Genomic DNA, 23,631 nt, shown 5'->3' on the forward strand with positions numbered 1-23,631 from the left:
GCGTAACTCTACAGGCTGAATGTGTGACTCTGAGGTTGAACCGCTCAAGTCATAAGTTTGAGGCTGGCTGGACACCAGCTTCACCTATATTCGGTGTTTATTGGTTTTCCATTCCCCTAGTGTTTATTCTTTATCTTTCTTTACCTGTTTTAGGTTTACCCGGCTTCTGTAGTGTTTTAGCGTGTTCTGTATATTCTTATGTCCTAGTATTTCCTAGTGTTCCTGGTGTTTACTATGTTTCCTGGTTCATGTGCTTGTTATGTTTTGCAGTTTTTGTGCTCATTAAGTATTACTGATTCCACCTGTTGCTCGTTGTCCTGTGCTTTCATTGATTGGTTGTTTCTGTTATGATTCTCAGCTGTTCCTTATTTCCCTGTTTTCTGTATGGTTTTAAGTACCTGCCCTCACTTTGTTCTTCAAGGAGTCATTGCTGATGTTACTGCATGTTGTTGTACTGCTTGGATTTTCTAATCCTGTGTTGCCTGGTTTCCCTAGTATGTTTATTTCTAGTACTTTTTAGTTGTTATTTCTTCTGTTTAGTTCTGACCCCCTCCTCCTGGAGCCGAACCTTATCATGGTGGAGGGGTTTGCGTGTTCCAATGATCCCAGGAGCTAAGTTGCCCGGGGCTTTATGCCCCTGGTAGGGTCACCCAAGGCAAACAGGTCCTGGGTGAGGAACCAGACAAAGTGCGGCTCACAAGACCCCTCATGATGAATAAAATAGTGGAATCACGGTTTCCCTTGCCCGGACACGGGTCACCAGGGCCCCCCCCCTGGAGCCAGGCCTGGGGGTAGGGCTCGATGGCGAGCGCCTGGTGGCCAGGCCTGTACTCATGGGGCCTGGTCGGGCACAGCCCGAACAAGGCACGTGGGTCCCCCCTCCAATGGGCTCACCACCCATAGGAGGAGCCATAGGGGTCGGGTGCGATGTGAGCTGGGCAGTGGCCAAAGGCGGGGACCTTGGCGGTCCGATCCTCGGCTGCAGAAGCTGGCTCTATGGACATGGAATGTCACCTCTCTGATGGGGAAGGACCCTGAGCTGGTGCGCGAGGTAGTGAAGTTCCGGCTAGACATAGTCGGGCTCACCTCGACGCACGGCTTGGGCTCTGGAACCAGTCTTCTCGAAGGGGGTTGGACCCTCTTCCACTATGGAGTTGCTAACGGGGAGAGGCGCCAACCGGGGGTGGGCACCTGGGCGCCTGTACATTGGGGTTTACCACAGTGGACGAGAGGGTAGCCTCCCTTCGCCTTCGGGTGGGGGGACGGGTCCTGACTGTTGTTTGTGCTTATGCACCAAGCGGCAGGCCAGATTACCCACCCTTTTTGGAGTCCTTGGAAGGGGTGTTGGAGATCACTCCTCCTGGGGACTCTCTTGTTCCACTGGGGGACTTCAATGCCCACGTGGGCAATGACAGTGAGACCTGGAGAGGCGTGATTGGGAGGAACGGCCCCCCCGATCTGAACCCGAGCAGTGTTTTGTTGCTGGACTTCTGTGCTCGTTATGGATTGTCCATAATGAACACCATGTTCAGGCATAAATGTGTTCATACTGTATGTGCACTTGGCACCAGGACACTCTAGGCTGCAGTTCGATGATCGACTTTGTAGTCGTGTCATCGGACTTGCGGCCGCATGTCTTGAACACTCGGGTGAAGAGAGGGGTGGAGCTGTCAACTGATCACTACCTGGTGGTGGGTTGGCTCCGTTGGTGGGGGAGGAAGCCGGCCAGGCCTGGCAGGCTCAAGCGTATAGTGAGGGTCTGCTGGGAACGTCTGGCGGAATCCCCTGTCAGGAGGAATTTCAACTCCTACATCCGGCAGAACTTCTCCCATGTCCCGGGGAGGCGAGGGACATTGAGTCCGAATGGGCCATGTTCCGCGCCTCCGTTGTGGAGGCGGCTGACCGGAGCTGTGGCCGTAAGGTGGTCGGTGCCTGTCGTGGCGGCAATCCCCGAACCCGCTGGTGGACACCAGTGGTGAGGGATGCCGTCAAGCTGAAGAAGGAGTCCTATCGGGCCTTTTTAGCCTGTGGGACTCCAGAAGCAGCTGACAGGTACTGGCAGGCCAAGCGGGGTGCGGCTTCAGCGGTCGCTGAGGCAAAAACTCGGGTATGGGAGGAGTTTGGCGAGGCCATGGAAAACGACTTCCGGACGGCTTCGAGGCGATTCTGGTCCACCATCCGGCAGCTCCGGACGGGAAAGCGGTGCAACATCAACACAGTTTATGGTGGGGATGGGGTGCTGCTGACCTCAGCTTGGGACATTTTGGATTGGTGGAGGGAGTACTTCGAAGACCTCCTCAATCCCACCGACACGCCTTCCAATATGGAAGCAGAGTATGGGGACTTGGGTGTGGACTCCCCTATCTCTGGGGCAGAGGTCGCTGAGGTGGTTAAATAGCTCCTCAGTGGCCGGGCCCCGGGGGTGAATGAGATCCGCCCAGAGTTCCTTAAGGCTCTGGATGCTGTGGGGTTGTCCTGGTTGACACGCATCTGCAGCATCGCGTGGACATCGGGGGCAGCGCCTCTGGACTGGCAAACTGGAGTGGTGGTCCCCCTCTTTAAGAAGGGGGACCAGAGGGTGTGCTCCAACTATAGGGGGATCACACTCCTCAGCCTCCCTGGTAAGGTCTATTCGGGGGTTCTGGAGAGGAGGGTACGCCGGATTGTCGAACCTCGGATTCAGGAGGAGCAGTGTGGTTTTCGCCCCAGCCGTGGAACAGTGGACCAGCTCTACACTCTCCGCAGGGTTCTGGAGGGTTCATGGGAGTTTGCCCAACCAGTCTACATGTGTTTTGTGGACTTGGAGAAGGCATTCGACCGTGTCCCTCGGGGAGTCCTGTGGGGGGTGCTCCGGGAGTATGGGGTGCCGGGCTTCTTTTTAAGGGCTGTTCGGTCCCTGTATGACCGGTGCCAGAGCTTGGTCCGCATGGGCGGCAATAAGTCGGACCTGTTTCCGGTGTGGGTTGGACTCCGTCAGGGCTGCCTTTGTCAGCGATTCTTTTCATAGTTTTTATGGACAAAATTTCTAGGCGCAGCCAGGGCGTTGAGGGTGTCTGGTTTGGTGACCTCAGGATTAGGTCTCTGCTTTTTGCAGATGATGTGGTTCTGTTGGGTTCATCAGACCGTGACCTTCGCCTCTCACTGGGACAGTTCGCAGCCGAGTGTGAAGCGGCTGGGATGAGAATCAGCACCTCCAAATCCGAGACCATGGTCCTTAGCCGGAAAAGGGTAGAATGCTCTCTCCGGGTTGGGGATGGGGTCCTCCCTCAAGTGGAGGAGTTTAAGTACCTAGGGGTCTTGTTCACGAGTGGGGGGACGATGGAACAGGAGATTGACAGGCGGATCGGTGCGGCTTCTGCAGTGATGCAGGCGCTGAATCGGTCTGTCATGGTAAAGAAGGAGCTGAGCCAAAAGGCAAAGCTCTCGATTTACCAGTCGATCTATGTTCCTACCCTCACCTATGGTCACGAGCTGTGGGTAGTGACCGAAAGAATGAGATCGCGAGTACAAGCGGCCAAAATGAGTTTCCTCCGCAGGGTGGCTGGGCTCTCCCTTAGAGATAGGGTGAAGAGCTTGGTCATTCGGGAGGGACTCAGAGTAGAGCCGCTGCTCCTCCGCATTGAGAGGAACCAGATGAGGTGGCTCGGGCATCTGATTAGGATGCCTCCTGGACGCCTCCCTGGTGAGGTGTTCCGGGCATGTCCCACTGGGAGGAGGCCCCGGGGAAGACCCAGGACACGCTGGAGGGGCTATGTCTCTCGGCTGGCCTGGGAACGCCTCGGGATTCCCCCAGAGGAGCTGGATGAAGTGGCCGGGGAGAGGGAAGTCTGGGTCTCCTTGCTGAGACTGCTGCCCCCGCGACCCGACCTTGGATAAGCGGGAGAAAATGGATGGATGGATGGATAGTTCTGACCCCATGTGGTTCTTTTATTTTCTGGCTTGCCTTTTGTATCAATTTCTGTTAATAAACCTGTCACTTCCGTGGGTTGTCCGTCTTCTCCCGCCTTCACCATGCCCTGCTGTAAGTATTTACACAAAAAGCCTGCTTTCAGGTTTTTGAATTGCATAGGTATTAATAATTGGGCCATGTATACGGAGGTTGAAATGCATCTTTCGCATACATACACCCAATATTTATATCTGATGCTCATACATCCTCCAGGAAGTTGTCTAAATCTAAAATATAAATCATGGTTAAATGAGTTATAATCATTTTAGACACATCATAAAATGCATCCCTTAATGACCTGTACTGGCTCTGTTTATAAACATGCATATTAAATCATGTCATTATTAAAAATATCATTTGTGGCATCAATAATACATTAATTTTTATACACAGATGACTGCACACTTTGAGTAAAACATATTATGTGGGAGGTAGAAACAGATGCTTTTTGTTTAATGTGTCTCGATACATAAATCGTTTGTTTTGCCTTACGTAAATCTAGAAAACGGTCAAAGAGAAAGCCGGCAAAGGCAGAGGTGAGGGGTGTGGGCAGTCTGTAAGTGCGCTGCTCTGATCTGAGCCTCCCCCAAGACTCCTGTCCAGTCCGCCTGTCGTCCTGCATTTACATTCACGCATTGAAGCACATGACACTGCGCTTACCCCAACTGACACGGACACGGGGCTGAATCTCTTTTCAGCATTCCATCTCGAAGCCAGACTTGGCACAACACCCACTGTAACGTGAGACTTTCTGTATCATGCGACGACTAGACGGCCCAGCCACTTGGCAGGGGGGTGGGAGATGGGCATGCACCCCCCCTCGGAGTAACAGAAGCTTTGGGCAGTGCGCTTGCTGCATAAGAGCAATGTCACGGCAGAACTGCAGCGTTAAAAGACGGACACAAGACACAGGCACCGGAAATAGATCCCCTATAAGCAAAGAGACTGGATTTTAGCTTCAGATTGTAAGGTCCCTTTGTGAGGGTGGAGTCACTTTTGCAGCAGGAACAGATCATCACCCTGGACGCTTCCATCTACAGGCAGCACTGTTCTCGGTGAGGCGGGGAGGAGAAGGAGCGGTTTGATGCCAAGCAGGCGCGTGGCGGGTGGGGGCAGTGAAACCCCAAAACCTCACCGCAGGTTACGCGGCAAAGCTTGAAATGAGAAAAAATGACAGCTTGGCCGACGCACAAGGCATTCTTACACATCACGTCCGAGTAACATCTCCGTCACTGTGGGATGTGGAGCGTTCACAGCCCTGCTTTTAGTCTCTCGCCGGGCAGACAGGTGATGGTCCGCTGCGGCCATTTCTGCTGGTATTTTCCCCTTAATAAGCACGGACTATGTCTAGTTAAAACGAGATAGGGACACGGTGTCTAACCGGCTTTCTGAATAATGTATAAGAGCGGCTTAGCTATGGATTAAGTTTCCCTCTGCTGACTTACATTTAAAAGTCCTCGGTAATACTGGCTTGTCTTTCTCACCCACAGGAATGCTTGGGGAGGGGGGGAGGGGGGGGGCGGAGAGAGAGGCGAAACACCGTTACCTGCGGAAAAAATCAATGAAGTTTCACGTTCAAAAGTCAGATTCCTTCCCCCATGTGTACAAAACTAATGGTGAAACATTACAACCTGGGCTATGCTTGATGTTTTGCGCTTTGGAACGTGTGGAACATGGTGCTGTGTTTGCAGCATCGAAACAACAGGGGGAGGGAAAAGAAATCACCCCAGCAGTCGAGCGAATGAAGAAGTAATACTGGGTTGAAGAGAAACTTGTGATAGATTTTAGAATAGCAAAAAAAAAAACCAGGATATTGGGGAATACAGTGAGCTTCAATGCCACCCAGGCCATAAAGAGGCGATTAAAGTCTTTTTCTCATTTTTGCGCGCCGTTCGAAGGAAGGCTGATTGCCATTTTATAAGCCTGGCTCACATCCTCTATCTAACGTCGCACCGTAAATACACTTTCTGAGGCGCCAAAATAGATTCTCATCCCTGTCTTGTAGCGCCTCAAAGCGACTCCTAACTGTCACATTAATTCATTCTGGAGACATAATTTATCATGAAATTAAACATTGCAACAGCTGTGAAGCAGAAACTGATGATGGAAGGACAAAACACATTTTTCCAACCTCAGCAAATCCTTCACTTTCCACTGATCCCCTCCATTTATGCCGGCCTTAAATGACAGCCGTTACCCATGACGCCATGCCAAGCCTGGCCCGCAATTACCCATGATGCCAGGCCAAGCCCGGCCCGCAAGGAGCAAATAGCTGGGCGGCTCTAAGCGACGTGTCAGGCGAATCTCGATTCCCTGGAACATTCCGGAAGGGTGACGTGCCACACAGGTTCTGCGGCCATCCGTTCCGGGCTTATAGGCATATCCAGTGAGGACCTTGGCCAGGCTGCGAAGGTCACAACCCCAGCAGCATGCGGATGGGGGAGTCGGCGACTCGGATGACCGTGGGTCCGATCCTGTTACTTGAGACTCACTCCGGCACAGATTTAAGATGGAGAAGCCCGCCAGGCACACTCCACACATTTCTGCGAGAGGCCACGCTCGCTCAGATAAGGGCAGGCAGCTTAACAGGATGCTGTCTGCCGGAACAGTCCGGAATACTCCACCACACGCCTTCAAGCCAAACACGCACAAAGAGCGCAAATGTGTTCCAGGACAGAACATTAAGGTCACTCGAGCAAATCCTGCATCATTTATTTCACTCTGGTTGGGAAACAAACACTCGCCGGGTCCGGAGAGGCCGTGTCGGAGCCAGACGTGGCCGCCGGGCCGGGGGAGGTTACCGCCGCTAATTCGGCATAGCTGTCGAGTAAGTAATTAAACATGTCAGAACCAATAAGGGTCATTCCTGAAGGAGGGGAGGGAGAGACAGCAGAGGAGAGCAGGGCAGCAGCGGGAGCTGGAGGTCGGTGCGCAGTACACTGGCCAAATCCTCACCACCGCCAGCTCCTTAATGACATGCTCCAACCACATTTCTTTTTTATTATGATACAATGTAACCATTCATTATTATGATGCAGTTGTTTAAAACTGTACCTCGCTATTATGTCATTGGTTCCCAGTGTCAATACTAGCTGCTTCCTGCTCCAAAAAAAGTAATTCAAAGATGCTAAAAAGATTAATCGATTAGCCAGGGGTGTGGTCAATACCCCCACTCAGTATTTACTGTCTCCACCCCACTGTTCCACAGCTGGCCATTGGTGGGTCCCCCCAGGGCTTACTGCTATCCTCTGGCCCCCTGTAAAAATCTTTGGCCCGGCCAACACTGATATTTCCGCTTCACACACTGTTGAATTCCACATCGCAAGAGACCAAACTTGGTCTCATTAGCAAACACCTACAGCTTAATCACATGCAGAGAAAGAATGGATCATCTGGCCACCCAACGGTTCAGCACCCCCCACCTCACACCCCCAACCTACAACTTTTACCGTCATCACCCCCCTATCGACAGTCATACACCACGGGACCCCCCAAGATCTCTAACACATTTTGAACACTGGTGCCAATGCAACGAACCCAAATACCCACCCCAGGAGGGTGTCTGGGTTACGGCGCTGACCCACGGTACAATGACATCACAGAAGCGCGGGTGTGTGCCAGTATCGGACTGTTCAGCTCCTGATGGGATGGACGCAGATCTCGAAGCGCCACATGTTCTTGCACACTATGGTTCCGTGTAGTCAGTCCAATAAACATGGCAGCTTTTGACTCCAGAACTTCCTCTAATTACAGCACGGCAATGACAGATGGTCGGACCGAAAATGTACAGAAGTCCGACGATTATTTATAAGAACAAATGAGCAGAAATATGCTTGTAATTACACACATTCATAGCAAATAAGCATCAAGGCTCCATGCTGACTTTGTCCAGTGTATAACTATGCTCCTGCTGCATGCTGTTATGCATACAAACATATTCAGTGTTACAACCAACGAAACATCTACAATTCAGGCAGAAAAATCAATAGAATTTTGTCTGGAAATATGAATATTCATTATCTGTGGTTAATGAGTTCTACTAAACTGGACTGATTCATCCAGAGGCAGTGATCAGAAAATTTAAATGTGCAGAAATTACTTAACTAACAACAATATATCCAAAGCTCCTTCTTTAATGGCAAACTCACGTCAATCTCATTTATCTAAAAGGCTGAATAGAGATGGTAAGGTCTAATAATCTCTCAGACATAAATGTGTGACATTTATGTCACCGTGTCCCTCCCTCGTGGGGCGCCACTGAGTAACAGACCATTGAGACGAGTCTGAATCGCTGTTCCCTCTTTCCACGGATCGATGGCTGCAGGATAAAGAAGAGCGTCTCTGCAGGAGACAGGTGCTGCGACGCCCCATTGTTGCAAAGGTTAGCATCCTGAGATCTACTGCAGGGCATTGAGAAACACAACAGTGTCGGGGGGCTTGTCAATACCCCTGCCTCATGGGAAATAATGATCGTTCTGGAACATTCATCAATATCAATACAGAACTTGAAATTTACGTCTAAACTTACTGGGGATTATGTTTTTCGGTCGGTTTTAATAAATACTCTCGTACACCAACTTTGAGTTGCTTAACAAGTTAAAATGAGATTGAAGTTAATGAGTTAAACTTGGAGAAATTAAGTTTATGAGTCACAGCGTCAGCTAAGTCTTCAATGGCATCACATGCATTTGTAGTTCAGTTTTAGGAGAACGTGTGCTGGTTTAAACGCGCCCTAAATCATTATGTATAGCAAAGCCGTACTGAATTAGTATGTCAGACAAGGACACCTTGAAAATAATGCCCAGGTAATTCAGACAAGATCGTTTCTCTGGGCATTATCTAGACACAAGTACATCTCCTAAGTACATCTGCTGAGGAAGGCTGAGAAGTCATGTCTCGTTACCTTTTAATGACTTTAAAATGTTGCTACCCTCCATTCAGGTATAGCTCCGTACAAACAGATCATAAGTCATAAGTACGTCAGGTTATAAAGTTTTCAAACTTACACTGAGACAACCAACCAGACATCACTAGTAGGTTACACAGCAGTATTATATAAAAGACACTGTATTGTATTTCCCCGGAAGACACTTTCCCAGTTTCTGTAAACTCTATGACCTTCCAAACTACCATGGACTGCCAGTTATATAATCTAGATGCACTCTAGAACATTCTGGTAATACAAACTCCATCCCATCCAATCAACAAAACTTATAGCCTAATTGATTTGCACAGGATCGCGTGACCTAAGATCTAAACGTGCTCCTAAGATGACATCCATGTTTACATGAATGAAGCCATTTCTGCTTCCACACTAGAAAAAATCCATCAGTTTAAAGTACCATAGAATAAATTAAATAAACAGGCTGAATAGAACAAAGACCACGAACAGACATACAGAAGCTTCACGGTCACAGGCACATTTCCGTGACCATGTATGATTACCAGTTCCATGCCTGTAACGACTGCCCCCTCTATACTCTTTACAGCAGGGGTCTCAAAGTACCATCCCTCAAGACGGTTCTATCCAGCCTGCAATGCATCATTATTGTTATTATTTTTAATCATTATTAAATTCATTATTAAATTATTAAAGTGTTTAGTGAATCATACATGTTATTTTATGTCTCTTTCACTTAAAAAAGCTCATGTAGCCCACATGAGTGGCAAGTTGCCCGAGGTTATTGGAGACCCTAGCCCATGATTGCTCCTTTGGGCAGCTGGGACTCAGACCTGTGACACGCGGTGCCAGGAGACACGTCTCCACTGATCAATAAATAAATTAAATTAAATCAATAAAATTGACCAAGTTCCTGCTCGTGATGCACCCTCACAGACCCGAGACCCAGGCAGATCTGCTCATAAATGAGGGTAATTTGCTCCCACTCTGCCACATGCCCGGCAAATAGTAGGTCTGTCTGGGACTGACAGCTCTGAAAAGGAGCAGAAAATAGACCTCCATCCCCCTACCATCAACACCCCCCATCGTTAGCTTCTGAGACGCCACCGCCCAGCTGGAACTAAACCCATTATGCATATACTTTAATGAGAGAATCTCTTTCAAAGGCAGATTATCTGTGCTGGATATGAACCTCTGTGTTTCTAAGCCGCAAATTCCGAGCGGTTTTCTTGCTCTGGATCTGCTCGCGATAGCTACCAACAAACACCAGTCATGAAAAAAGGATTTAAATAACCAGGAAAGCCGTTTAATTAAGAAAGGGAGAATTAAAAGTGCAAGAGACACACTTCATAAACAGGATTGCCAAATTTGGTCAGTTAGCTGGAGTGAGATTTTCAATTTGATACAGGTCTGCATACAGATTTACATGTATGTAAGAGTTTTATTACCTTTTATTTTTAAAGAGTTTTAAACCACCCTAAAGCTTTTGATGTAGCTAATTTTAAGTTTAATGGAATAATATAGATATGCTGTAAGATTTCTTAGCAGAGAGTGAGAGTTTGAAAGCTTGAGTGTCACACTGGAAGTAACCAGAGCAACACTGCATAAAACGAAACAATGACATAAGAGCATAAGAACAAATTTTATCAGTTAATATTTTGTGTCTCTGTGTTTATCCATGCAGAAAATGATATAAATTGTTATTGCAAGATCACATTACACCCCTTTGTTGTAATGATCCGATCATGAGGCATATATATGCTGTGTTTACACTGGAAACTGGTCTTTCTCTAACCCCTTTCACCCTCACAACAGGCCCAGTTCACCAGGATATGGACTCAACATGGTGTGGAGAGCATTCCTTGGCCATGCTGGTCCGTGCTGACATAAAAACCTCCCACTACCACATTCAGCAGGCTGGTTGTCTTTTGGGTGCCGGGCTGTTCCAGAAAATCATGAGATGCTGCCAAGTTTGGAGAAGGCAGCAGCGCTGCAGTTCCTGACACACTCGAAGTCCAACACCTGCTACCACACCCTGATCAAAGGCACTTGAGTCTTTTTTCTTGCCCATTCTCCCTCGCGTAAACAATCCATGTCTCAATTGCATCAAGCCTTGAAAACCACATTCTTTAAGCTGCCTCCTCCCCTTCGTCTACATGGACTGAAATGGACTTAACAAGTGAAATCAATTCAGGATCATAACATTCTCCCAGATTCACCTGGACAGTCTATTTCAGATGAAAGCAGGCATTGCTGACATTTCTTATATGAATTGGATGAAATCCCCACAATCTGATAAGCATGTGAGCCTTAAGGTATACTTCAGTCAATCTGTTAGACACATCTGCCTGTTTTCTCTTCACAGATGTGCAGTTTCCTTGTGCATAATTCAAGCGTGTTTACAACAGTTGCCAGAAAAGGTGAAGAGCACAGCAAATTCCCAACTGCTGCAGATATTCTCTTTATCAGCGCCGCAGTTATATTGCGATTCTGCATCTGCCCGCCCCTAAAAAGTGGATGTACTGCAGCAAACGACCGAAACTTAATCTGGGCAAATATCACCCTCTCAGGAAGGCCATGTCTCCCAGAAACCAAAAGCCTTCTTCGGCAGACCGGTCACCTTAGCGAGAGAGCTGCGACAGCAAAACAGTTTGCTAAGTCCACACCCTGGGTTCCATCCATCACCGTCAGGGGAATAAGCTCTGTCGAGCCGTCTCGCTCAAATTACAAGAGCAGCTCGACCAGTGTGTTCTTGGCTTCTTAAGGAGTTTCTACAAGCTGAAAACGATAATCTAGAACTCTGCACTCCTCCTTTGTAAGGGCTTCTCATTGTTTGTGAGAAGCCTGGACATCTTCTGCCCACCTTCATCTCAATACAAAGAAACAATAATAAAAGATGAATGAACTTTATCCCACTAAGAGATCATGGATCCTGTCCAATGTTATTCACTCCTGTGTAGTTACAAGTGGAAAGATACAGCAAAGGGCTGAAGAAGAACGAGCCATCAATAGCCGCAGGCTTTGATGTCTCCCTGTCTCTCTCTCTCTCTCTCTCTCTCTCACACACACACACACACACACACTACTGCATATGGGTGTGGCAGACACCTCACAGAGGAGCAGACCAATCAGAGCACAGAACCAGAACCTCTTCTGCCGTCATCTGATGGCAGCACAATCGTCCAGGAAACACAAGAACAAGAAAGACAAAAAGACAAAATATGTCAACTGTCAGTGGTCTCTTTATCGCCTTGGGAAGACGTCCAGAGGAAGAATGTGTCGATGTGTGTCAACTGGAGCTGATTATTCATCAGTGTCATGTTTCCACGGACTCAGTCGGAAGGGCGCCATCTTCACTGCACGCTCATAAATCAGACATAAGCAGAAACATGAACTAAACCTTAAACTAAGAATTTAAATACATCCCGATGCCCGTTTAGATGTGTAAGGTGGCATATAAATGCACATCCATTCAACCAAATTGTATAAATGAGATCTAAGGAGGAGATTCGGGGGCTTCTGTAAGGAGAGGGCGCCTACGGACCCGGAGAAGCTCGCATGCAGACATTGGAAAGCAGATGGTGTTGTTGATTCGTTTCTCTCCTGACCCCTTTAGTGAAGCATTTTTTAGCCCTGCTCTTTAATAGATATAGACAGAGAAAGAGGACAGAAAGATAGATATTAGATATTAATATCCTCTGAAACCCCAGTGGAGTCACAGGACACTGACGCGTCAGTTTGATATGAAGTGTTTCTGCTGGAAAAAACCTCAGGGACCCACATCACCCTGAGCTCTCCGCCATCGTTAAATGGCAACTAACAAACTGTTATCACCGACTTTTCACGTGTCGGTTATCAACACAGGGTCATCCAATCAGGTGCCAGCACACCATACATAATCATATGATTTCTCACTCAATCACAGCACACCCTTACAGGTCAATTATATCTACCCAGGCAATTACTCTCTCACTTAGACAAAATCACATTTAATCGCACCCATCCCTCATCCTCTGTTTTACACGTAATAAATCAATTATTCTAAAGACCGAGTCCAGTTATTTAAACACCCTCAATAACCAATCAATAACTTCAATCACACTAATTAACTCAATCAATCAGTCAGTTAATTACATTAAATAACTTAACTGATGTAAACCGACTGTCCTATTCTACAGTATTAATTGCTCAAGAGTATAATTTAGTGGATGCATAGTGGACTCAATATTGAACGTTATGGAAGGTAATGAAAGAGCTCAATCAGCCTCCCCTAAGATGCTAGTCACTGAGGTACATCTACAGATTAGCTTCTGCCGTCTTTAATCTGGGAGTCACCAAGGTTACAGGAATCGCTCTTGAGTGGGAAATGTACAGAAGGTACCTGATCAATAGTGAATTACCCACCACCTTAATTAGCAAACACCGTCTCCCGACAATCAATCTACAGAAAGTCAAGAAAGGGACCTTAAATAAAACCTTACAGCCATTCTCTTGGCCTGTTTCCAGCTGTGAATCACCGGGAACGTAGCTACTCATTCTAAGCTTATGGGAATCCTGCAATTGCTTTTTTTAACACATTGTTTGAAAAAGATATGAATCGCTAATGCTGTTTATTATTCATTATGGTTGTTGTAATTATTATGTGCTATTATCATTATTATATAGACATTAAATAAAAGACGGTTGGGAAAACAGATACAAAAAAAGGGAAAAAATAAAGGAATTAATAAAAATCATCCAGCGGAAAGCTGAAGGGTAAGTATGCAGCACAGAGCTGTCCAGGCATCTGTCACGAAGGTTTCTATTCAGCTATACAGATGCATGTTTAAATCTCTATGAAAGTCATGTTCAGTAACTGACAAAAAATGCTCTTTTTAATAGACTTGGCATTATTTCATACAAGACTTAATGGCACAAACGCAGACATGGAATTAAAATCAAACTGCAGCAAATTACTCTGTTCTTCATCTGTTCCAGAGCGAGTTTGACTTAGGAAAGTTCAGTCATTATCTATTTATTTATAAAAATTCATTTTCCTCATTTTCACCCAATAAATGCCATTGCATCTTTCTAATGCAACTCCTGTGTCGCTTTGGGAGGGGTGAAGACCGGCGCCCCCTTGCTTTCACACCTTGGACAGCAGGCTTAATTGCACAAGTAACATTCATGGAGAAACTAATAGGAGAATAAGCTTTCATTTCCATTTGTACAAGAACAGGTACATTGGAATGCTTCTTTTCTCATATCCCATCATGCTTTCCTTTGAGACACACACACACACACACACACACACAGCTGAGAGAGCCTTGTTGCCTGAGCACAGGGTCAGCCATGTATCTGGCACACTCCTGGAGCATTTCAAGCGGTTAAAGGCTTTGCTCAAGGGTCCAGCAGTAGTGCAGAGAGTCTGCCGAGTGTGGGATTCAAAGCAACAACCTTCCTATCATAGAGGCCCAACCTGCTGACCGACTGTAGGGTGATGAGTGAACCCGGTGATTTAACCCGCTCAAAGGAATGGGAACCTGTTCGCGTTCTCAGGGAGTCCGCGCCATACTCTCTTACTCTGAGACCATTACTGAAGCACTCGCATCAACAAAGAGTCATGCGACATGTCTGGAGTTGAATGGACTGGATGTGCTACAAGAATGAAATTGCATGATGGATCTATAGGTGCCATGTTGTCTCAGAGATACATGCTTGTGTTTACATTTCTTTTTAGTATTTTGCAGCAGCTAGCATCAGTCAGTTAGAAGCTAATGAAAGGTAAAGGAGGAGGAAGACGACCAACAACAACAAGCTAGACAGATTCAGCCATCAATGAAGCTGTCACTGGGAATCCTGTAATTCTGAAATTTCCATAGTTACTATTTTCTTTCATCAGTAAGGTTAAAAATATGATATTGCACTGCCTCCTCATTAGTAATCTCACAAAAAAATAGATATTATTGGATCACAACCCCCTTCGAACATGCTGTTCTGCAGCAAAACTAAAGTCAGTCCTCACAGGCAAATGAGTAGGAACCAGCTTGCTTGCAGTAAGTAAGGTCTTACAAAGTACTACACTGTAATCTTGTTCCTTATTATGTACCATTAATCAGTGTAAAACTTTTAAATAATCCACAGCCATACATAATATACTTAATTATTCTGGTATTAGTTACTGAGGAATTTACTAAATCATATGATTAAGGATGCATAAGGAACTACTAATAATAACTAAGATTTTATTTGCTTTAACCACTCACAGATTAAATTAATCACAGATTAAATTAACACACACACACACTGTTCATTTTTAGACATCATTTATATTCTTTTTTGCTTATATATAGTAATGGTTTATTTACATATATTATTGATTTTCTCCCACTTTTCTATTCAACATGTACAACTTTCTGCTGGTTTTGCAAGGCTAAATCTTAATGGTTTTCTGCACAGCCTCCCGGCTTGTGACATTCAGATTGGGTCAGCACATCACTGAGTTATGCATAACTAGTTTGTAGCCAATAAAAAAGCTTTTATTTATTTTAATTGAATAGGCTTACATGAGTGGAACCATAGAAAAAGGCTTTTTGTGAAAAAAGATTCGTCTCACCGGTATGAACTGGCCTCCCAGAAAAGATCCAGACACTTGCTTGTCTCTCACCTCTGAGCCTGAGAAATGATTGCAGCCTTCCTCTCTGACCCTTTGTGTCACCCTTGTGCTATCAGAAGTGGTCAATTATATGAAACGTACACCTACACCCCGTTAACCGAGTGAAACTGCTTACAGGGAACCACACAGATTATATGAACGTAAATACCGGACAGCTATTTTCGTTACATCTTATGGGGAAAATTCCACTTTGCTCGATCTAAAACACCACAATTTGTCTCTCCAAAATATCCCTTCACTCAAACATGCAAATGTCAGCATGATGAACACCACCTTTAAACAAGAATTACCTAATTACTAGACAGTAAATGAGGTTGGGGAGAATGTGGACGGTTGCAACACGGGGCAGTTGCATCATGGCTTATTTCTACAATGGGGAATGAGCTACAGTGATGATGTTCATACTACACATGCTCAGTAACCCCCCCCCCCTCGGAAGAAGGCAGCCACATATGAGCATTCCTTATGTCTGAAAAAAAAACTTTTCAAGGTGAAAAAGTATTTTTTTTAGTGGTCATAGTTTCTGGCATACTGTCTGAATGTGTGAAGCATTGTAAAGTCACATAAAAAAAAAAAGTCACACAAAAAGTGCTGCAACCGTCCCCACTGTCCCTTAACATGGGTCTTTGATGTTTATTTACAATCTTTTTCTGCAGTATAATTTACATTTAGTAGTAATAGCAGCAGAACTTTAATAGTCATATTCATATTAAAAAATTAGAAATATGAATCAAAATTAGAAGAGAAAAAAATGTACCTACTCTGAGGAGTTGTTACTGAAATTCCTATCATATTTTTTATTAAAAAATTCATAATCACATAATTTTGAATATGTCCTTGCCAAGATTAGGCTCTGCTCTAAAGGAAGCCGGAACCCATTGTACCCGGACCATGGGCATCCTTAGGTCCGATCACTCGAGGCTCTGACAATTTTAGCCCTGATGTTTCCTTCAAAAAAATAGAATAAAATAAGTCGAGCCCCAAGTAATCTTGACTTGACTTAGCCTCCTGGTCTTTTCAATAGTTAGAGATGCCCCTGACCTGGACGTCATCGCTTGGATAACCAATATGGATGTTAATATTTGTGGATAATTTAGGGGAAAAGTTGTAAACTAGGATTTAAAATTCCCTCGACATATGTATAGTAGTACAGTTCCTATAGCTTTAAATATTGCCAAGATAAACATTCTTCTAAACTGGAAAACCAGAGAACATCTCTCCATCATGAAGCACATGTCAATCTCCATCACTTAGAGATCATAATGGACATTTTCCTGAAACGTTTACTACCACTCCTTACATCCTTAAAAATTACCATTAATTTAACCCTATACTTTAATGATTCACACAGACAAATCATTCCTCATTCATACACAAAACCCAGATGTAAAAGGCCTATGGAATTTAATTAATATATATGTATATATTTCCTCAGCAACTTTTTTTTCCATTTGTTTATATGTCTGTATACTCCAGTATGTTTATTTTCATTTTATTTGTTTAATTATATTTGCATAATGAAATTTGTATTTATTTAGTTATGTATTTTATGTATTAAATAAAAGAATAATATATTTTAGAGGATTATTGTACAAAATTAGACTTAAATAATATCTGGAGACCAATTTTTTTTTTCACACTTACAGCAGAAAGTATTTCATAGCTAACACTCTGAGAAATGTTTCATAACATCAGTACTACAGAATCACACTGAACCTTAGTGACCACGGAGCAAAAAAACGGGGGGATGGGGCATTGTATTGTCTCTGCCCAAATCTAATAGTTGTAATTTATTTCCGATAAGGGATGATTTATGATCAAATCAGACGCTGAAAGCCTTACCTGGAATGCCCCACACTGAAAAGTAGGCTGTAAGATTGGTTGGGAATGTAAAGTTCTTTGTCCAAACTCAATTTCTCCTGCACACCGTTGTGGACAGTGGTATAGGACTGCGGCTCGCCACTGTGGGAAAGGGGTTTTAACGCTTTCAGATTTCAGACTGAGAAAACATCGGTGACTCATTCTGCATTCGCGTCAGGAATCAGCCGTGGTCTCCTGGACTTCCCGCAGTCATAATTGCTTTAATCTCCCTCTCGGAGAAGCCCGGGACTGTTCAGAGTCGCTCAGGGCCGTTTTGAGAGCATCAGGCTGCCCCGTACCGAGGTCACGCTGAGATACGGCATGGTAATGCTTATGGTCACTCACACTTTGCTGGAGGATACCGGAGTCTTCTCCCCGTATGCACTTTATGGAATACAAATTTAAGCTAGAGAAAAAATTGGGACGCAATCGTTTAAATTCAGAAATTAATCACGCTGATGAAAAGCGATTTCCTAAAAGGATCTGCAGGTGAACGAATTTCGCCTGCCAGTATCTAATGTGGGTTAATAGCAACACAGGGCACGTATACTAACCTGAAGCAGACGGACTCTTTTTGTGTTGAATATAAAGAAGTAATGCTTGTTCGCACCAAACAGGACCCGCTCGATGCTCCGCCGTTCTCACTGTTTCCCTGATTTCCCAAACCGCAAATGTTTTTCCGAGGACCGCACACCTCGGCTATTTTTCAGTCCTTTGACTTTTGTCTGGGGAACTAGTGATAAATTAATGTATTAGAAGGCTCTGCTTTTGAAATCTCTCATAAATATGATATGCACTTAAGCTGATTCAAAGCACAGGGCATTAAAAATCACATCGATCTGTACAAGATTTAACTCTCTCAGTTTCATACAGTATGGCGGTTAATTGGTCAGTATTCTTATTTCTCTTAATTTCTGATTTCTTCCAAATGGCAGAAATGCTGGTTGTATTAAATATTAGGCCTACTGGTTGTCGAAAAGTGGAAACGCACTCGCAGCAACCCGCAAATTCAATTAAAATATAATTGATTTACATCTGTAACATCTACCAGAGTGTGTGGAGCCATCAAGTGAGAAAATGTTTATTTTAAAGTGCTTGGGGGATGAACGCTCCTGCATTAGACATGGGAATTACGGAAGCCATTATCTGAGACGTTAAAATGAACTGAAAGATGAACATAATCAAAGACAGCACATCACGAAACCCGGAGACCATAATCAGCACTGAATAGGACATCTTCAGCCTCTCCCAAAGGGAATTGTGACAGAAGAACCATTTCGATTGACATCATCTTCTCCTTTTATCACTTAGCCTTCGCAGGAGATATTGCGAAAAGCATAACGACAAAGAAACAGTTAGAGAAACACCTCACAGTCTTCAAACACTTAAGTACCTGGCCCGACCATCTCATAACAGCACAGTACAGCACAGCACAGCACAGTACGGCTGTGCTTAGAGATCTGAAGCCTGATCCATCGCACTGTACGACATCTCATTGTAATTCAGAAATCTGAAATGACACTATAGATAACAATTAATTAAGGGAATTACACAAATACACACTGTCTCCAACCCCCGCAGGATATTTTAATGACCCATTTTAATGTTTTCACATGTATGCGTCCGAAAGTGAAACTGGGGGGTTAAGTTTGCTTGGGGTGCCGCATGGGCTCCGACCGACACTGATATTTTGCACACCTGAGTGTTACATATTGAAGCAATGATGGTTCCCTGCAGGTAGGAACGGATGCTGAGCCATCAGCACACTGCAATTAGGACATTACACAGTAGGATCTATGCGGAAAAACACCATAGCCCCCACCCCCACCCCCCCCCCCCCTCCACTACACTGCAAAATGCTCAGGTTGGTCACTCAGATCTCACAGAGGGGGTGTTATTTGTGTAGCAAGCAAAGTAAAAGCGCGTTCCCGACCACCGGAAAGCTTTACGTCTCAGAGAAGGCGGTAACGCATTTGTTAAAGGTATCCATTTTGGGATCTTGAAAAACCAATCACTGATTCCAATTAGACAGAGAGCCTTTATTAAAGAAAGTTCATATTTCTGTAGTCAACTGGAGGCCTTCAGTAAGACCTTGGTGCTGGGGGGGAGGGGGGGTGGAGTTAATGTAATTCAGTTACATTACTAACCGGGCTGATGTGACTGTAGTTATTTTTTGTAGGCTTTCCTATCTCATCAGCAGACGGTTAGCTACTGACACAACAAATAACAACTACATAACAAACTATGACCTTACAAGCATTTACTGCAGATAGGATATTTGGCCAGATAGTTTATTTAGCTAAACAGTCTGTCAGCCTTAATTGACTTTCTCTATGGCCATCTTGCATATAGATTCCGAGGTCTTATAAATATATAAGCTATGTATGACCTTTCGCTTCATTAACTAAGCTGCAGATCCCTGCCCAGCTTTTGAAGACGCCTGCTGGATATAAATAGATAAAGCACAAACATGGCTTTTCTGATTTCCACACTCCATTTTCCCAGAATTTTTTAAATTTTGTGTCTCTTGGTGTCTTGCACAAAAAAATCATATTCATTTCACTTCCCAAAAGTCCGTTTTTCTTAAACCCATTAAAGTAGCTTTCTCCCTTTTTTTTTTTGCATCGCTTGACAAAGCAGTCATTTATTCGGTTGAAAAAAAACCAACATTCCCTGCATCCAAACACTCGGTAAGCTTTTTAAAGGCCCGTTATGGTGTTTCAGCACATGGCAAACGGCAGATCAAACCAGAAGTTGCAACATTACTCTGCAGCACTTTTTAGGAGAGTTCACAGGGGGCTAGCTTATGATAGGGGGGGGGGGGGGCTTTGGAGTGCGTGGGAAGGCTGTTCTGATGGTGTTGGTGGGGGGTGTTTCTGGGGAGTATTTTGAGTCGAAATCCAGATAATTATTCTGCCACGAACCAGCTCACCACGCATTAATTCAAAGCGTAGGGCAGGCTGAAACACTGCTATTACTTAACTGCAATGTGTTTTCAAGCTTAAAAAGAGAGAAGCAGTCATCTTCCAGTCCTTCAGATGGAGGACTAATGAGCTTCTCACCAGAAAACAGACATATGCTGCAAGCATAAATTTTAACTGATATGTTGAACCCCTACACATACAACAAAGGAATTTCTTCTTATCTGCAATGCAGGGCCCGCAATATCTAAAATACGGAAAGCACAACCTTTAAGCATTTACTGAGCACTTGGGAAAGAGCACCCGAATACTTCCACTCTTTAACCATTTCACAAACACCATACTCTGGTGCACTGTACAAACAGCACACAATACAAGTGGAAAACTATACTATATAGTATTCAAATGCCATACTCCAGTGCACTGTACAAACAGCACACAATACAAGTGGTAAACTATGCTTTATAGTACACAAACACCATACTCCAGGGCACTACACAAACAGCATGCAATACAAGTGGTAATCTATACTATATAGTTTTCAAATGCCATACTCCAGTGCATTACAAAAACCACATACAAGTGTTAACCTATACTGTATAGTATGCAAATGCAATACTCCTGTGCAGTTTAAAATCCGCATACTATACAAACACCATACACCAGGGCACCCAATACAAGTTTTACACTATACTATACGAGGCGTATCTACACTTCACAGTATACGAATGTCATACTCCAAGGTGCTATGAACATACAAACATAGGATCTGTTGCAGCATGCGGACAGGTAACTGGAGCCTAACTGGGATTTTGTCAGATGCCTCATGCTTGCCTGTATCGATGATAAACCCAAGAACCACGAGCGCTCCATAACAGACACGTGTGACTCTGTCAGACCTCCACAAACTGGCACACAGATGCACCCTCTGACTAAGAGCTGCTGTGGGAGGCAGAATGGGAGGGGGGATAATTAAGCCTCCATTATCCCCAGTTCCGAGGACCCGTGCACTCTTAAGGGTTTACAAGATCTTACAGTGCGTGCTTTAAATCCACGGTCTTCATCAAGGCAAACAACGGAGCGTGGAGGCTCTGTGCTCCAGCTGCTGCAGCCGTCCCCGCAGCGACGAGATCAGCCTTAATGACGGATCATTATGCGGGAGATCTGCCTGTCTCACTCTCGTTAGCTGCCAATTCGCAGTAGCCCGTCTGTGCGGCCAAGGAAAGCCACTCTATTTTTGCTCAGGGGAAGCAGGAGGGGAAATGTCCCAATGGGCCGAAGTCCTGCTGAGTGAAACGCTGCGGGAAGAAGCTGATACCAGAGTCACTTGAGGTTATGGGACAGACTTGAAATCAGACGGCATTTAAACATGCCAGATAAATCATGTAATCAACAGTACACATCTTTAGAGTCTCACTAACACATTTTACACCTCACCCACAAGCAGCTTGGTGGCGATGACAAACAGACGTCTTACAACCTTCAACAAATGGCTGTGTTATTGGGACAGACTGCAGATACAGTACTACTCATTAGCAGATGCAGTAGTAGTCATTAGCAGATGCAGTACTACTCATTAACAGATACTTGCATTTTTCACTTTTCTTATTTCTATATATCTAAATTTCTGTTAGACACTCCTACAATCCACAGCCAAAACAAGATCGCAGAATTCATCAAGGAACCCCTTCGTCGAGGAGTCAAACTGATGTCTTATGGAAATGCTGCAAAATTTCATACTGAAAAATGGCCCTGATTAAAAACTGCAGTTGTCTGCAAGCGCAGTTTATTTTCTGCAGTAAAACAGTGAACTCAGGCTGCACACTAAGCACAGGCAGCCAAAAAACTGGTAATGTTACTGATTAATGGGCAATAAAACAAGGAAGAAATTTGCTTTGACGGATTTTTCATGGCAAGTCGACTGCATGTGCAGCATACACGTTCTGTACCAAAATGATCTTAAGCCACTTAATGCATTTTATCAACCCAAGATCTGTTCCAGCTCTTCTGCTCATTGTGCATTTTCTCCATAACAAACTTCCACACTCAGCATAATTGAGTGGGATCATTGCATACTGAAAAATAAAAAAGAATGTTTTGAACCAATAGGGGGCGCAATTTGTCCCATTTTTCATGAACCCCACCACCTGATATTCCTTCAGACTGAAAGTGGCAACCCCAGTATACAGCCCCGTCGTCAGTATTCAATCAATCATAAGGCTAAAGAGGCTAATGGCTTCTTGGGTTTCACAGCTGTATTTTAGCCATCCTTCCTACGAAGGCAGAACAGTCACCTTGAACTCACAAATTCAGCATATCATCAAATTAACGCAGCTTGTGACCAGCAAGATGGCCCAACAAATTCCACCTCTGAATTCAAATTAAAGTTGCAAAGCAGCATACATACAAAGTAAATTTGATCAGATCCAGATCTTCACCTATACAATGTATCAGCAAAGACCCCTCAGACACCTTTTGAGCAATGGGATGAAGTATCAGACACTGCCCTTCTCTTTGCTATCACTGTACAGTGCTGCTTCAGGTTTGGTGTGATCTGTCTCAAAATTTGACCTGTTTCAGATCGTCACCAATATAACATGTCTGCAAAGTTTGAAAAATAAGTGTCAAATAGTTTTTGAGTTATTGTGCAAAGGATATAAGTCTGTGGTGGCAACAGCAGACTGGTCCCAAAATTATATGCAATCCTTGTCCAGGGAAGACAATTAATATGCCATATATGTTTATTGAATTCACAGTCCAGAATCTAAATTGCACATACTTCATATTTCATCAGAATCCACTATATAACAAAGAAAAACAAATTAACTGAAAAGGCAAAATCTATATGCAGAAGGACCTTAAAGGACCTTTGTTTACAGTCACGCTTATTTTGTGAGTTTATGGGCCATTGCAGAGCTGTAATTTGCTGTAGAAAAAAAATTAATTGCACTCGGTGGGAATTCCATCTGTACTAAACTGTGTTATGGCAAAGAATAAAAATCCATGATGTAGAGTGTGTTCTAAAAAATCAATTTAATGATTATTTACCTACTTTTCAATCCAAATATAAGTATCTTATGATTTCATGCTATACGTTTTACACCAAGACTCTCCAGGTAAATATCTGGCTCACAGGTGCAACCTCATGGTGTAGAACTTTGCTCTCCAGGTCAGTATCTTGACCTCTTTTTTGCCGTGAAAAGCCAGCGAACGTCACAGCACATCTGCCTGTTAGCAACTGTTAGCCATTATTAACTATTAAACACATTAGAGCAACATTCACTATGTCAAACAGTCTTAGCTAGAAAGCTTGGCTCAGGCATCTTTCTGAAGCAATTACACTTTT

General features: G+C 44.5%; 1 protein-coding gene across 13 annotated transcripts in view; it reads right to left on the reverse strand.

Moving 5' to 3' along the window:
- b3galt1b (UDP-Gal:betaGlcNAc beta 1,3-galactosyltransferase, polypeptide 1b) overlaps window positions 1-23,631 on the reverse strand; it is a 105,091-nt gene that overhangs the window by 21,415 nt on the left and 60,045 nt on the right. The window contains exon 1 of one of the 13 annotated variants that reach the window (XM_023828003.2): window positions 21,321-21,688. The exons of 10 other annotated variants lie outside the window; for them this stretch is intronic. The gene's annotated coding sequence lies outside the window, so the exon portion shown is untranslated. Of the gene's footprint in view, window positions 1-4,609; window positions 4,631-17,918; window positions 18,473-21,320; window positions 21,689-23,631 lie in introns of those variants that run through there. 2 more of the 13 variants (XM_023828000.2, XM_023828001.2) reach the window with 2 other exon arrangements.

Source organism: Paramormyrops kingsleyae, chromosome 16, assembly GCF_048594095.1.
Source record: "Paramormyrops kingsleyae isolate MSU_618 chromosome 16, PKINGS_0.4, whole genome shotgun sequence".
Classification (NCBI taxonomy): domain Eukaryota; kingdom Metazoa; phylum Chordata; class Actinopteri; order Osteoglossiformes; family Mormyridae; genus Paramormyrops; species Paramormyrops kingsleyae.